Source organism: Phascolarctos cinereus, unplaced genomic scaffold (assembly GCF_003287225.1).
Source record: "Phascolarctos cinereus isolate Bilbo 61053 unplaced genomic scaffold, phaCin_HiC Scaffold_4;HRSCAF=312, whole genome shotgun sequence".
Taxonomy (NCBI): Eukaryota; Metazoa; Chordata; class Mammalia; order Diprotodontia; family Phascolarctidae; genus Phascolarctos; species Phascolarctos cinereus.
This window is the reverse complement of record NW_027555847.1, coordinates 408,311,347-408,324,479: the sequence shown is the minus strand read 5'-3', so window position 1 is coordinate 408,324,479 and position 13,133 is coordinate 408,311,347.

Sequence of the window (13,133 nt, the reverse complement as noted above, 5' to 3'; positions counted from 1 at the left end):
ATTGCTGAGAAGAGCTAAGTCTATCAAAGTTAGTCATTATACAACATCGCTGTTACTGAGTTCATACAGTCCTTTCTAGGTTTTTCTGAAGTCCCCGTACTTATCATTTCTTATAGCACAATAGTATTCCACTACATGCATATACCACAACTTGTTCAGCCATTTCCCAGTTGATGGGCATCCCTCAATTTCCAGTTCTTTGCCACCACAGAAAGAACTGCTATAAATATTTTTGTACATGTGGGTCCTTTTCACATTTTTATGATCTCTTTGGGATATAGCCCTAGAAGTGGTATTGCTGGGTCAAAGGATGTGCACATTTTTATAGCCCTTTGGATATAGTTCCAAATTGCTCTCCAAAATGGTTAGATCAGTTCACAACTCTGCCAACAATGTATTAATGTTCCAATTTTCCCACATCTTCTCCAACATTTATCATTTTCCTGTTTTTCCATGTTAGCCAACTTGATAGGTGTGATGTGGTACCTCAAAGTTGTTTTGATTTGCATTTCTCTAATCAATAGTGATTTAGAGCATTTTTTTCATATGACTATAGAAAGCTTTAATTTCTTCATCTGAAAACTGCCTGTTCACATTCTTTGACTGTTTAGCAATTGGGGAATGGCTTGTATTCTTATAAATTTGACTTAGTTCTCTATATATTTTAGAAATGAGGCCCTTATCAGAGACGCTGGTTGTAAAAATTCTTTCCAAGTTCTCTATTTCCTCTTAATCTCGGTTGCATTGGCTTTGTTTGTGCAAAGTGACTTCAATTCTTTTTGAAAGTGGAGGTTTCACATAAAGTCATATGGTTCTGGAAAAAAATGTTTTTCTACTTTTTCTCCCCTGTAATGAGAATCCATCAGGTTTTAGAACCTTCACTAGTAGCTTTTTCTTCTCCAAAGAAGAATCTTGACTTCAAAGACTAAGCTTATTTGGAACTTGGAGCAGCTAAATAGTTCCCAAAGGCATTAAGTCTGTTTTCCAAATGTATCTTCCCACTTAGCAATGCCAGGGGCTCTGTTCTAAGTTTCTAACTCTGTCTTAGAGTTAGAAAGTCTTTGTAGTTTTTGATTATCAAGCTACACCTCTTCAGAAACACATTTAAGGGTTCCCTTACAATAAACTACCAAAAACTGTGTGACTCCCTCCACCCTCCCCTGCTTCCCATGATCTAACAATCAGATAATCCTTTGGTGTCCCATGCAGATAAATTCAAGAGGGAAAGGGAAAGGAACAGAAGCCCCTAGGTAGGGATTTATGAACATTGTACTCTACATTAATTCTTTATATCAAATCCACTTTTATGTATATCTTGATGGTAAGAAGTTTCTCTATGATTTGAGTCTTAAATTACTTCAAAGATAACTCTGATTATGATATATAATGTGAGGAGTTCAAATAGCCAAATCATACACTGGCCTGTTAATGTAGGATGGAATTCCATTCTAGGGATGAACTTAATTGGTCAGTGAGTGAATGCAAACTGGTTTAAAGTTGGTGGATGGGACACTGGACTTGGAATCTAAAAGACCTGGGTTCAAATCCCACCTCAGACACTTACTGTGTGACCCAGGATAAGTTATTTAACTTTTCTGTCCGCAATTTCCTCATATATACAATGAAGGGGTTGGGCATGATGGCTTCAGATGGCTTTTTCTACTCTAAATATATTATCCTACAACCCCACTGTATTAGCAATTTCTCATCATGTAACTCTCTGCCTAAGGAACTTCAATGACTTCCCTTTGCCTCTTGGATAAAAAATCTGAATCCATATTTTTAGCATTTCCATAATGTAACCCAAGTGTTCTTTCCTATCTTGTCTTTCCAAATGCATGCTCTTACTTTCCTATGAAAGTCCATATGGACTCTGCTTCTTTTAAGTCCTTGTTCATGCTGTTACCTCTGTTTGATATGCCTTCTCTATCCTTTCTCACCTATCCAAATCCTATCCTGGCCTTCTCCATGCACCAGATCATGTTACATCTTCTTCATGAAGACTTTCTGGACCATTCTTCACAATAGCTCTTTTGAATCTCTTGTTACTAATTATATTTATGTTGAACCTTTGTAACATGCTCTCAAGACTTTCAAAGTTTGAGAGTTCACATCTTGGGCCTTCTATAAAAAAAGAAGAGAATTTTTTACATTGCTTCTAAACAACATCTATCTGTGTTTGGAGAAAGGGGATCATCCATATAGTCACTATAGCTGAAAGACTAAATCAATGTCATAGTTAAGGGTGACAGGGAGGAAATTTGGATCTTGCTATTATATTTTATATATTGTTATTATTATTATTTAGATATTTCTATTGCAGTGAATTTATTTAGACAGAGCAGGTTTGATGGAAAGGGGGAGGGAAAGGCAGCTCCAAAAAAGCTGTCTCATCTCCAGGGGTGTTCAAGCCCTTAAAGGGCCTTTAACACCAAAGAGGCTGCCACCAGACTGGCAGAACTTCTGTAAGTGCTTTATACCTTTCCATATCTATTTAGGGGTTGCTTTTCATCTTATGAATTTTCTGTAAGGTGAAATAGCTGGCCTACCAATATGCATTTGCAACCTTGGATGTCTATATGGGAAATGGGGATCCCATTATTCAAATCCTGGGAAACCTAAATATAAGCTATACTAAACTATATTTTGATACTTCCCCAGAGTAAACTTTGGGTAGTGGGGGCATACGTAATAAGCCAAAGAGAGGGGAAAAAATGACCCTTTGGTATCAGTACCCAAGAAGGAGCCAATTTATGAATCCAGGGTTATGAGGGGTCCTGGGCCTTCAAGATGATCACCTTTACAGCTATGTTGAGAATGAATTAGAGTGAGGAGACATTTAAGTCAGGGAGATCAGTTAGAAGTTTTTGTATTAGTCTAGGTGAGGTCTGATGAAGGTCTGAACTAGGGTGATTCTTCTATGAATGGAAAGAAAGTTACACAAAAGAGGTGTTGCTAAGGTAAAAATGTCAAGATTTTTTAATTGATTGAATAGATGAGGCATGTGAGAGTGATGAGTTGAAGATTACATTCAGTTGTTAGCTTGAGTGACTGTGAAGATGATGGTGCTGTGGAGAATAACAGTTTGGAAGAAAGGTAAGTTTGGGTGAAAAGAAAACGAGTTCAGTTTTGGACATGTTATGTTTGAGAAGACATCTAATTTGAAATGTCCAAGAGTTGAGAATGCAGCTTTGGATTTCTGGACAGAGACTGTACTAGATATATAGATCTGAGAATCATCTGTATAGAGATCATAATTGAATACATGGGAGCTGATAAGATCACCAAGAAAGGGAATGTAGAGGAAAAAAAAAAAGAAGTGAAGTAGACTTGTCATGGATGAATATCCAGCAAAGGAGATGGCGAAGCACTGAGATGAGGAGAAAGAGAATAAGGATAGATCTGTGTCACAAAACCTTGATAGGAGAGAGTCTCCAGGAGGAAAAACCAATCAGCAGTTTTAAATGCTACAGAGAGTTCAGCAAGGATAAGAATTGAGAAAAGTCCATGGGATTTGGCAGCTGAGACATCATCGGTAATTTTTGTTGGAGCAGTCAGAAATCATATTACAAAAGGATACAATAGACTGAGAGGGAATGAAGAAGAGGCATTGAGAGTAGATGACTACTTCAAGTTTAGCTGAGAGGGGAGGACAGCAGCTATCAGGGAGGGTAGAATCTAGTGCAGGGGTGGGGAACCTGCAGCCTCAAGGCTACATGTGGCCTTCTAGGTCCTTGGGTGTAGCCTTTTGGATTGAGTCGAAGTTTTATAGGACAAATCCTTTTATTAAGGAGATTTGTTCTGTGAAGTTTGGATTCAGTCAAAGGGCTGCACTTGAGGACCTAGAGTGCCACATGTAGCCTTGAGGCTGTAGGTTCCCCACTGATCTAGTGTATTTATTGTTATTATTATTGTTGTTGTTATTTTAATTCAAGGGAGTGTCCCACTCCACCTCAACTGATGTGGTGATACAGATCCTGAATGTAGTAACAAGATGTTAAGGAGTTCATACAGCTTTATATTCCCATAATCCTACATCCCATGAATAAGTCTAATCAAGTTGAAGACTTATTGTTCAGTTGTTTAAATTGTGACTGACTCTTTATGATCTTGTGGACCAGAGTATGCCAGGCCCTTTTATCTTCCCCTATCTCACAAAGTAATACTGTCCATGGGGTTTTCTTGGGAAAGATATTGGGGTGGTTTGCCATTTCTTTCTCCAATGGATCACTTTTGTCAGAACTCTCCATATTACTTGTCTATCTTGAGTAACCCTGAAAGGCATAGTTCATAGTTTAATTGAGCTGTGCAAGCCCCTCTGCTACAATAAGGCCATGATCCAGGAGGAGTTTAATCTATTAGATGAAGGTGATTGATATCATGGGATATATTTTAGATTGTCTGCAAAATCAGTGATACCTGTTGGGACTATATACAAGCCAGTTAGCAAATGAAGAGTCTATGCATAGGAGAATTTTGTGGGAGACATTCATGCAGTAGAAAAGAGGACTTTCTCTTCTTCAATCTACCATATCAATGGAACTGTTGAACCAGTGGGAGATAGTACATCTAGCTGGTAGCAGAGGCACATACACAAGGCCAGGCACAGATGTAGGAATAGTCAGTTATCCAAGAAATGAAGACTCTGTAAGGAGTGTGACCACTTTAAAACAGAGGAGAATATTGGCAGTGGACTAAAAAAAAGGAGTCTACTGAGAGCCCAGCTGAATGGTGTCAACATAGATTCTATACCTAAGGGTATGTGAAGACTCTACAAAGAAATAAAGTACTTTGAAGGTATGTAGGACCAGGAGTAACTCATGTATTTCACACGTGCATCTCACCTTCAGTTTGGGCTTGATCACCTCATAGATGTTATATGTAAATGTGGGGGAGTTTAAGGCTTTGGAGGATATTTTATACCAGTTTTCTTTGCTATATCATATTAGTAAATGCTTTGCTAAAAGCTAATTAAATCTATTGGCTGATTGTTAATGTGAAGCAGAGTGGTGGGAGCTTGTATGTGCTATGGTAGTAGGAGGAACTGTTGTTCAGTCATTTTTCAGCCACGTCCAACTCTTTGTGAACCCATTTTAGGAGTTTTCTTGACAAAGATACTGGAGTATTTTGCTATTTCCTTCTTGGCTCATTTTACAGATGAAGAAGCTGAGGCAAACAGGGTTAAGTGACTTGTCCACAGTCACATAGCTAGTTAAGTGTCTGAGGCCAAATTTGAATTCAGGAAAATGAGTCTTCCTGACTTCAGATGAGGGACTCTACCCACTGTGACACCTAGTTGCATCAGCAGGAGTAATTACTCACACGGTTACTCGTAGAGTATGATGTAGCCACACTCTGGAAATCCAACCTGTGAGTGTCAGTCCAGGCTTAAGAATTAGTCTAGGTAGTTGATACATAAGGAGGGGGAAAATATGGATGGGGAGGAATCAGAAGATAGGGAGAGAGAGAGAGAGAGAGAGAGAGAGAGAGAGAGAGAGAGAGAGAGAGAGAGAGAGAGAGAGAGAGAGAGAGAAATACAGAGATACAGAGACAGACAGGGAAGGATAATGAGGATAATAAACAGGAAAAGTTGGGAGAGAAAAGGATCAAGGGTATATGTAGAAGCATATGCCTTGGCAGGGAGAATGACCATATCTTCATCAGAGACTGAAAAGAAAGAGGTTATAGTGAAAGATGATATCAGAAGGACATATGGCTTTATGGAGAAGAGGGGAGAAGAGGGAATGTATGATGAATTGCCCCAATTAAAATATATATATATATATATGTATATATGTGTATGTATATATATATGTATATGTGTGTGTGTGTATGTGTGTGTGTATATATATATGTACATATATATATATACATACATACATACATACATACATACATACATACATACATACATACATACATATAGTAGGAGGCAAGGCCCTCACCTGCATTCAGGGAGAGTTATCACAGGAAAATATGACAAAATTAGAGAATTTTTAGAACGGTAAGTGAAATAGAAAATCATCTAGGGTTTAATAGAAGGAATGCCACATAGCAGTGAAGGCCCGCTTGAAATTAGATAACATAAATTTGTAGTTCACTGAGTCAGCACAGCTTTGTGACTTCATTCTGCAGAACTTGAGTAGGAACCATGGCGGTAGATGGTAGGAGTAACCTAGGGTTAAGTTTGGTTAGAAATGACAAGTAGGCAAGGCATTCAAGAATAGAGGATTGTATAGAGTTCAGCTGGCTCACTAAAGGGTCAAGACTGGGAAGGCAAGGCAACAGAGCCAGAGCAGGAATGGAGGCCTACCTAGGAAAGTACAAACCTAATCTCTTTCGCATATGTCAGCCCTAAAAAAACTTGAATTTGGCTACTACTTTCTCCTCAAGTCTTATTTTCTTCAGTCTCTAAACATCTCCAGTTCCTTCAACCTATCCTCAATATAACAGGCAATTCTCTCACCATCTTGACCTCCTTCTCCTGGATATTCTCTGAGAGCAGAACTGAGCACAGTGCTCCAGATGTGGTCTGACATGGGCAGAATATGCTAGAACAAGCACTTCTCTCTTCCTGGGCACCATGTGTCTTTTTCTATGCCTTGGGGTCACATAGCTTTTGCCAGTGTCACAGTGTTGAAAGTACAATGAAAGATTTAATTTAGAACTTTGTGGGCCAATTCATGCCTCTGTGAATTGGTTGGATCTCTGATTTCAAGATAGAAAGCTTCATAATAATAGATTACTACTATATTTGACTGGCTAGATCACAAAGCCAACTGCATGATTAGGCTTTGACTTTGCAAAGTTATTGAAAACATAGAGCTTCCTCCAGTTGCTTGATCTAAGAGCACAGGCTCAGATTCTGCCAAGTGCATTCCTCCTGCAATATGGTGGTGAGGTCTTTGCCCCATGACCTTTGACTCCTCCCCACTCCTTCAGATTCAACTGTCTTCTACTTAATATTTTGGCAGACACTGACTGGAAAACACAGCTTGCTTGGTTATACCTTTATGCTTATCCTCTGTTCTCAAATTTTGCCTGCAATGGTACATTACAGTGGGATATTCTCTCTCCCTCTCTCTCTCTCTCTCTCTCTCTCTCTCTCTCTCTCTCTCTCTCTCTCTCTCTCTCTCTCTCTCTCTCTCTCTCTCTCTCTCTCTCTCACTCTCCCTCCCTCCCTCTCCCTCTCTCTCTCTTTCTTACTCTTAGCTGTACCTTAGCTGAGTCAAAAAACAAAACAAATGCAGTAACATTATAGGTAGCAACACTTGGATTGCTCCCTCTCTGTCATGGTCTTTCATTGTATTCAGAAACAAGAATTATGCTACAAGCATAAAGATAAAAATGCAATTTAAAGCCAGAAGAAACTTGGATTCAGAAATAATATTCTCACATGGACCTGAGTTGTAAAAATATTTAGGAAGTTCACAAAAACACCTACTTCTTAGCTCATTTGACTAAATAACCCTATAGAATGGAAGTAAGCTTCTAGGAATTATCAGACTTCTTTGGAAGAAAGTTTGAAAGACACTGACCTAAAGCTTAGGAAACTATTAGGATTACAGTACCATATATTCAGATTTGGAGGGGTCTTGAGAGGCCATCTAGTTCAACAGCCTTGTTTTGCAGATGAGTAACTGGGGCCTAGAGTGGGTAAATAACTTGCCTGAGATCACACAGTTATAAACATAGGACTTGAGTTATGAACCTAGGTCCTCCAGTTCTCTTTATTTACTAAATCAAACGTGAATGAATTCTCTGGCATCTCTTGTCCTACTATAACAGAATAGTCTTGTCCATAAAGTCCTCTACAATCTTTAGATGAGACCTTTATATGTAATTGCAGTGCAAAGACACTTCAGAAGTCTAAGAGGGACAAGGGAAAGACTGAAAATATATTACTGAGCTAAACAAAAGAAGAAAAAGACAAATACATAGCAGTAACCTTCCTCATAAAAAGTAGTAAACCATAACACAAAAGATCAGTGAGATGAAAATGAATAACTTTAAAGAATGAAATCATGAAAAAAACATAAAAATAAAGATATTTTTCTTCTCTTCAAAAAAAACTTTTTAAAACTATGCCTGTGATTTCCTCAGTCTGGAAACACCCAGTGAAGGAAGTAACTTTACCAATGCAAATTAGTACCTGTTCTGCATCTTACAGTGTAAGATTTGCCTGGGACGAGGAAAAGTTAAATGACTTGCCTGGGTCACACAACTTCTATGTGTTAGAGTTGAAACTTAAACACAGGTCTTCCTGTTACCAGAAACAATTCTCTAAACACTGGTCTCCTCTTCAAAATAATAATTTTCGATTTAAGGAAAAATTAGCCCGAAGTTTTTAAACAAGTTTGTTTAAAAATATTACCTTAGTACTTAGCAGCATTTCACCAATGACTCAAAATGAATGTTTGCTTTATTTTTATGCCCAAAGTCTGTTTCTTTTTAGCTAGCTCAATCCTGTAAAATAAATACTAATATATGATCAGGTACCACAAAGGACAGATTGTTCCCATGGTAACAAAATGGGAAGGCACTCTGGGGAAAAGTATTGGTTCTAGAGTTCATTGTCAGCTCAAAGCTAATACTGAAATAAGTGGTGTCTCTTTGTGTGTGTGGTTTAAAAAAAACCAAAACCTAAAAGATATTCACTCACTGTAGCCCTTCTGCCCAGGGAAAAGCTTGCTCATTCCAGTCCAAATGTGTTTCAAAACATCTTTGTTTTCTCTTGAAGAACCAAATGAGTTGAATATAAATGTGCATTTCTTCTGCCTGTCAGTTACCCCAAGAATATTCACTTTTCCCTCCTTTTAGTGATTGCTCATTACAGATGACTGGAAGTGAACAATTTAATCAGGGTAATATGGGGCCACCAACAATCATCATCATTTGAATTTCTGCATAGAAGCCATATTCCATCTGTTACAAGTTATTTGCCCATGCAAATAATGGCAAAGATCTGTGATGGTGACTGACAGGTGAGGCCAGCCATGGAGGGTTTTTGTCTCAGGAGTAAAAGACTGTGACAGGTGTGTTTTTCTTCGCATACCCTTTTCTTGCAAAAGATCTGAATGGATCAAATATTTAAGATCACTTTTTCCTTTTCTGGGTTATTTTTCCCTTCTTATTAAACAGTTTAGCTGGCCTTCCTTTGACAAAAGAGCTGTCTAGAATGGAAGTTTGCTATTTTATTGCTCTTTTCACTCTCTAGAGAATCCTAGTGGGGGAGCAGGGGTTGCCCGTAATACTGGGGGATCACTTCATCCAGGCCTGAAATGTAGCTGCCTCAGGGGTTGAACAGGAAAGTAGTTTAGATGCCACAAAAATTTTTCTCTAATATGGAGAAAAAACACTCATTCTTCCATCCTTCCAAAAGGATACAGAGTGAGAACAAGTATAGGCCTTGTGCTTGTTGGTGGCATTTGGCCAGGGAAAATGTGTCTTCAGCAGCTTTTGTATATGTCTTGGAGAGACGGGTGATAGAAATTATTTGAAGGAAAAAAATGTGCCTTAAGCTTTGTGGCTTTTTTTTCTTCCTTTACTCTATGAGAATCTTGAATCAGAAAACCTATTCTATGTGAAATAAGGTTACCATATGATAGATTGCCTCTGTCTCCCAAAGCTAGTTCTCCAGAAAGTTATAACAGAATATCAGAAAACTAAAAGCCCCTTATAGATGCTAGAATCCAAAAGACAACCAGCATGCTACTAAATAGAAATAGACATTCTCCCCTTCCCTCTATCCCCAGACCTTTTAAAGCCATGGTATATGCTATGCATTATCTCAGCTTTGGCTTACTGTCATTACTGCAAGTTTATAGTGCCATCCGGGAGCATGTTCACTTTTTTTTTCCTTTTTGCTCATTTTGTCATCCTTGTCTACCTCACCACTTAGTAATACTTTTAACACCTAGTAAAGTACTAGGTTTCCTGTGATAACTGAATGGGTAAAGTTTTCCTGGGTGTGGAGCTCTATCCTGGCTGTGCTTAAGGAAGCTGCTTTTTCATTGAAATCGCCTCAGGTATGCCTACATCATACCCTGCTTCTCCTAATCTACACCTATCCCTGGCCAAATGCCACCAACAAGCACAAGGTCTATACTTGTTCTCACTCTGTATCCTTTTGGAAGGATGGAGGAACGAGTACTTTTGTCCATATTAGTGAAGCATTTCTTGTGGCATCTAAACTACTTTCTTATTCAACCCCCAAGGCAGCTACATTTCAGGCTTGGATGAAGTGATCCCCCAGTATTATGGGCAACCCCTGCTCCCCCATTAGGATTCTCTAGAGAGTGAAAAGAGCAATAAAATAGCAAACTTCCATTCCAGACAGCTCTTTTGTCAAAGGAAGGCCAAAGGTCCTACAGACCCTAAGAGCCCATGCACCCATACCAGAGAATCATTCCACTCAGTGGATTAAGAACTATACCCCGGGGGTGAGCTGCTCCAATTGTGAGTACAAATGTACCTTGCGCAGCTAGGTAGTATAGAGCTTCTATACTACATAGAAATATATACTTATAGCTATATTTCTATACCACGTGGCCTGATCAGGAAGACCCGAGTTCAAATCCAGCCTTAAACTCTTACTAGCTCTGTGGCTCTGTGCAAGTCACTTAACCCTGCTTGCCTCAGTTTTCTCATCTGTAAAATGAGTTGGAGAATAAAATGGCAAACCACTATAGTATCTTTGTCAAGAAGATCCCAAATGGGGGCACAACTAATCGGACATGACTGAAATGACTGAACAACAACTATACAAATGTACCTAACCCACTACAACTACTTTAGACTGCTCTTGACATCCTGTTTAGCCATCTACCTGAATACTTGAACCTGATAAGGCATCTTACTGTGTCTTCCATCCCTTTGAATACTTTTGTCTGCCATTTACCCCTTTACCTCCCTACACCTTCTGCCTACTCCTCTGGGAATGGTAATCAAAGCAATACTACCTTTGCTACTGGAAAGGGTGTCATAATTAACTATCCTGTGATTTCACTTGTCAGCCCCTTGACTTCCTAGGTCAGAGGTGGGGAATCTGTGGCCTTGAGGCCACATGTGGCCCTCTAGGTTCTCAAGTGCAGCCTTTTGATTGAATCCAAACTTCACAGAACAAATCTTGTTAATAAAAAGATTTGTTCTATAAAACCTGGACTCAGTCGAGAGGATGTAGGAAAATTGGAACACTAATACATTTTTTTTTTTTTAGTGTGAGGCAATTGGGGTTAAGTGACTTGCCCAGAGTTACATAGCTATATGTGTTATGGTGTTTGTGTCTGAGGATGGATTTGAACTCAGGTCCTCCTGACTCCAGCCAGTGCTCTATCCACTGTGCCACCTAGCTACCCCCTTTTTAAGTTAAAAAATTTTTTTTGAACATTAATGCATTGTTGGTGGAGTTTTGAACTAATGCAACCTTTTTGGAGAGCAGTTTGGAACTATGCCCAAAAAGCTATAAAATGTGCACATCCTTTGACTCAGCAATACCACTTCTAGGGCTGTATCTCAAAGAGATCATAAAAATGTGAAAAGGACCCATATGTACAAAATATTTATAGCAGCTCTTTTTGTGGTGGCAAATAATTAGAAATTGAGGGGATGCCCATCAATTGGGGAATAGTTGAACAAGTTGTAGCATATGAATGTAATGGAATACTATTGTTCCATAAGAACTGATGAGCAGGCAGATTTCACAAAAACCTGAAAAGATTTGTATGGGCTGATGCTGAGTGAGGTGAGCAGAACCAGGAGAACATTGTACACAGTAATTGCCACGTTGTGTGATGACTAACTTTGATAGACTTAGTTCATTTCAGCAATACAAGTATCTAAGATTATCTCCAAAGGTCTCATGATGGAAAATGCTATCGCATCAAAGAAAGAACTATGGAGTTTGAATGCAGATTGAAGCATACTATTTGCTATTTTTTTCTTCTGTTTTGTTTTGTTTCCTTTTTCAGGAGGTTCCTCCTATTGGTTCTAATTCTTCTTTACAACATGACTAACGTGAAAATAGGAACATATATGTAGAGTCAGTATCAGATTGCACACATCTTGGAGAGGGAGGTGGGGAGGGAGGGGGAGAAAATTTAAAACTCAAAAGCTTGTGGAAGTGATCGTTGAAAACTAAAAGTAAATTAGTATAAAAATAAAACTTGGACTCAGTCAAAAGTCTGCACCACATGTGGCCTTGAGACTTCAGGTTGCCTACCCCTGTCCTAGGTCAAAGCTCCCTTCCCTGACCACCATTCCTGCAAGGGAAGCTCCTTGAGAACAGAGACTATTTCACTCTTGCCTTGTATCCCCAACACCTGACACAGTTCTTAGCACATAATAGGCATTTAACAAATATGCTTTCATTCATTCCTTACACTAAAGAATACCATTAAGTCCTGAAAGTCTGACTTTCCCTTTGTCACAGGTGTGTACCCTTTCAGGCGTGGAAGAGAGTAACCTCACCACACATTCCTTAAGGTCTTTGTTGAGGGGAGAAAAGTTCCATTGGAGCTAATGGCCTCTGAGGCTATTGACCTTACTTCCTAACTTCCATCTTTCAAAAGACTCATGATCTTATTTCTGTGGCCATACCCCTCCCCTCTACTGACAGGTGATGACCTTAGTAGTAGGATTATTTGTTTTTTAAATCAATTTTGTGGTCAAAAAGTTCATGTCATCCTTACCTCTCACCAGTGGCAAGCAAATGAAGTAATTAGAATTTTGTTGTTTATTCCTTGGGATCCAGATCAGAATGGCAGTGATGGGCAGATTTCCAAGGTGGGGATGTGGGTCAAATCCCCAGGGAAGTAGTGATAGGAAAAGTTTGCTTTGGTTCTAACTTGCCACCTAGGGTGGTTTCAGAATCCCGTAAATCTGAACAAAACAAAAAGAGTGGACTTGTGGCTAGATAATGAGTGACTGGGAGTCCAATTTGGATAACAATCAGCAGTGTGAGATGGCAGGCAAAAGTGAAATACACTATTACAATATTTGTTGGAATTAAGGAAGGCATAATGATAGTCCTCTTCCAAACTACCCTGGTGAGACTAAACCTGGAATTTCCATGTTTATTTCTGAGAAGTAAATTATAGAAAGAGTATTGATAAGTTGGAGCTCATCAAAAAGGA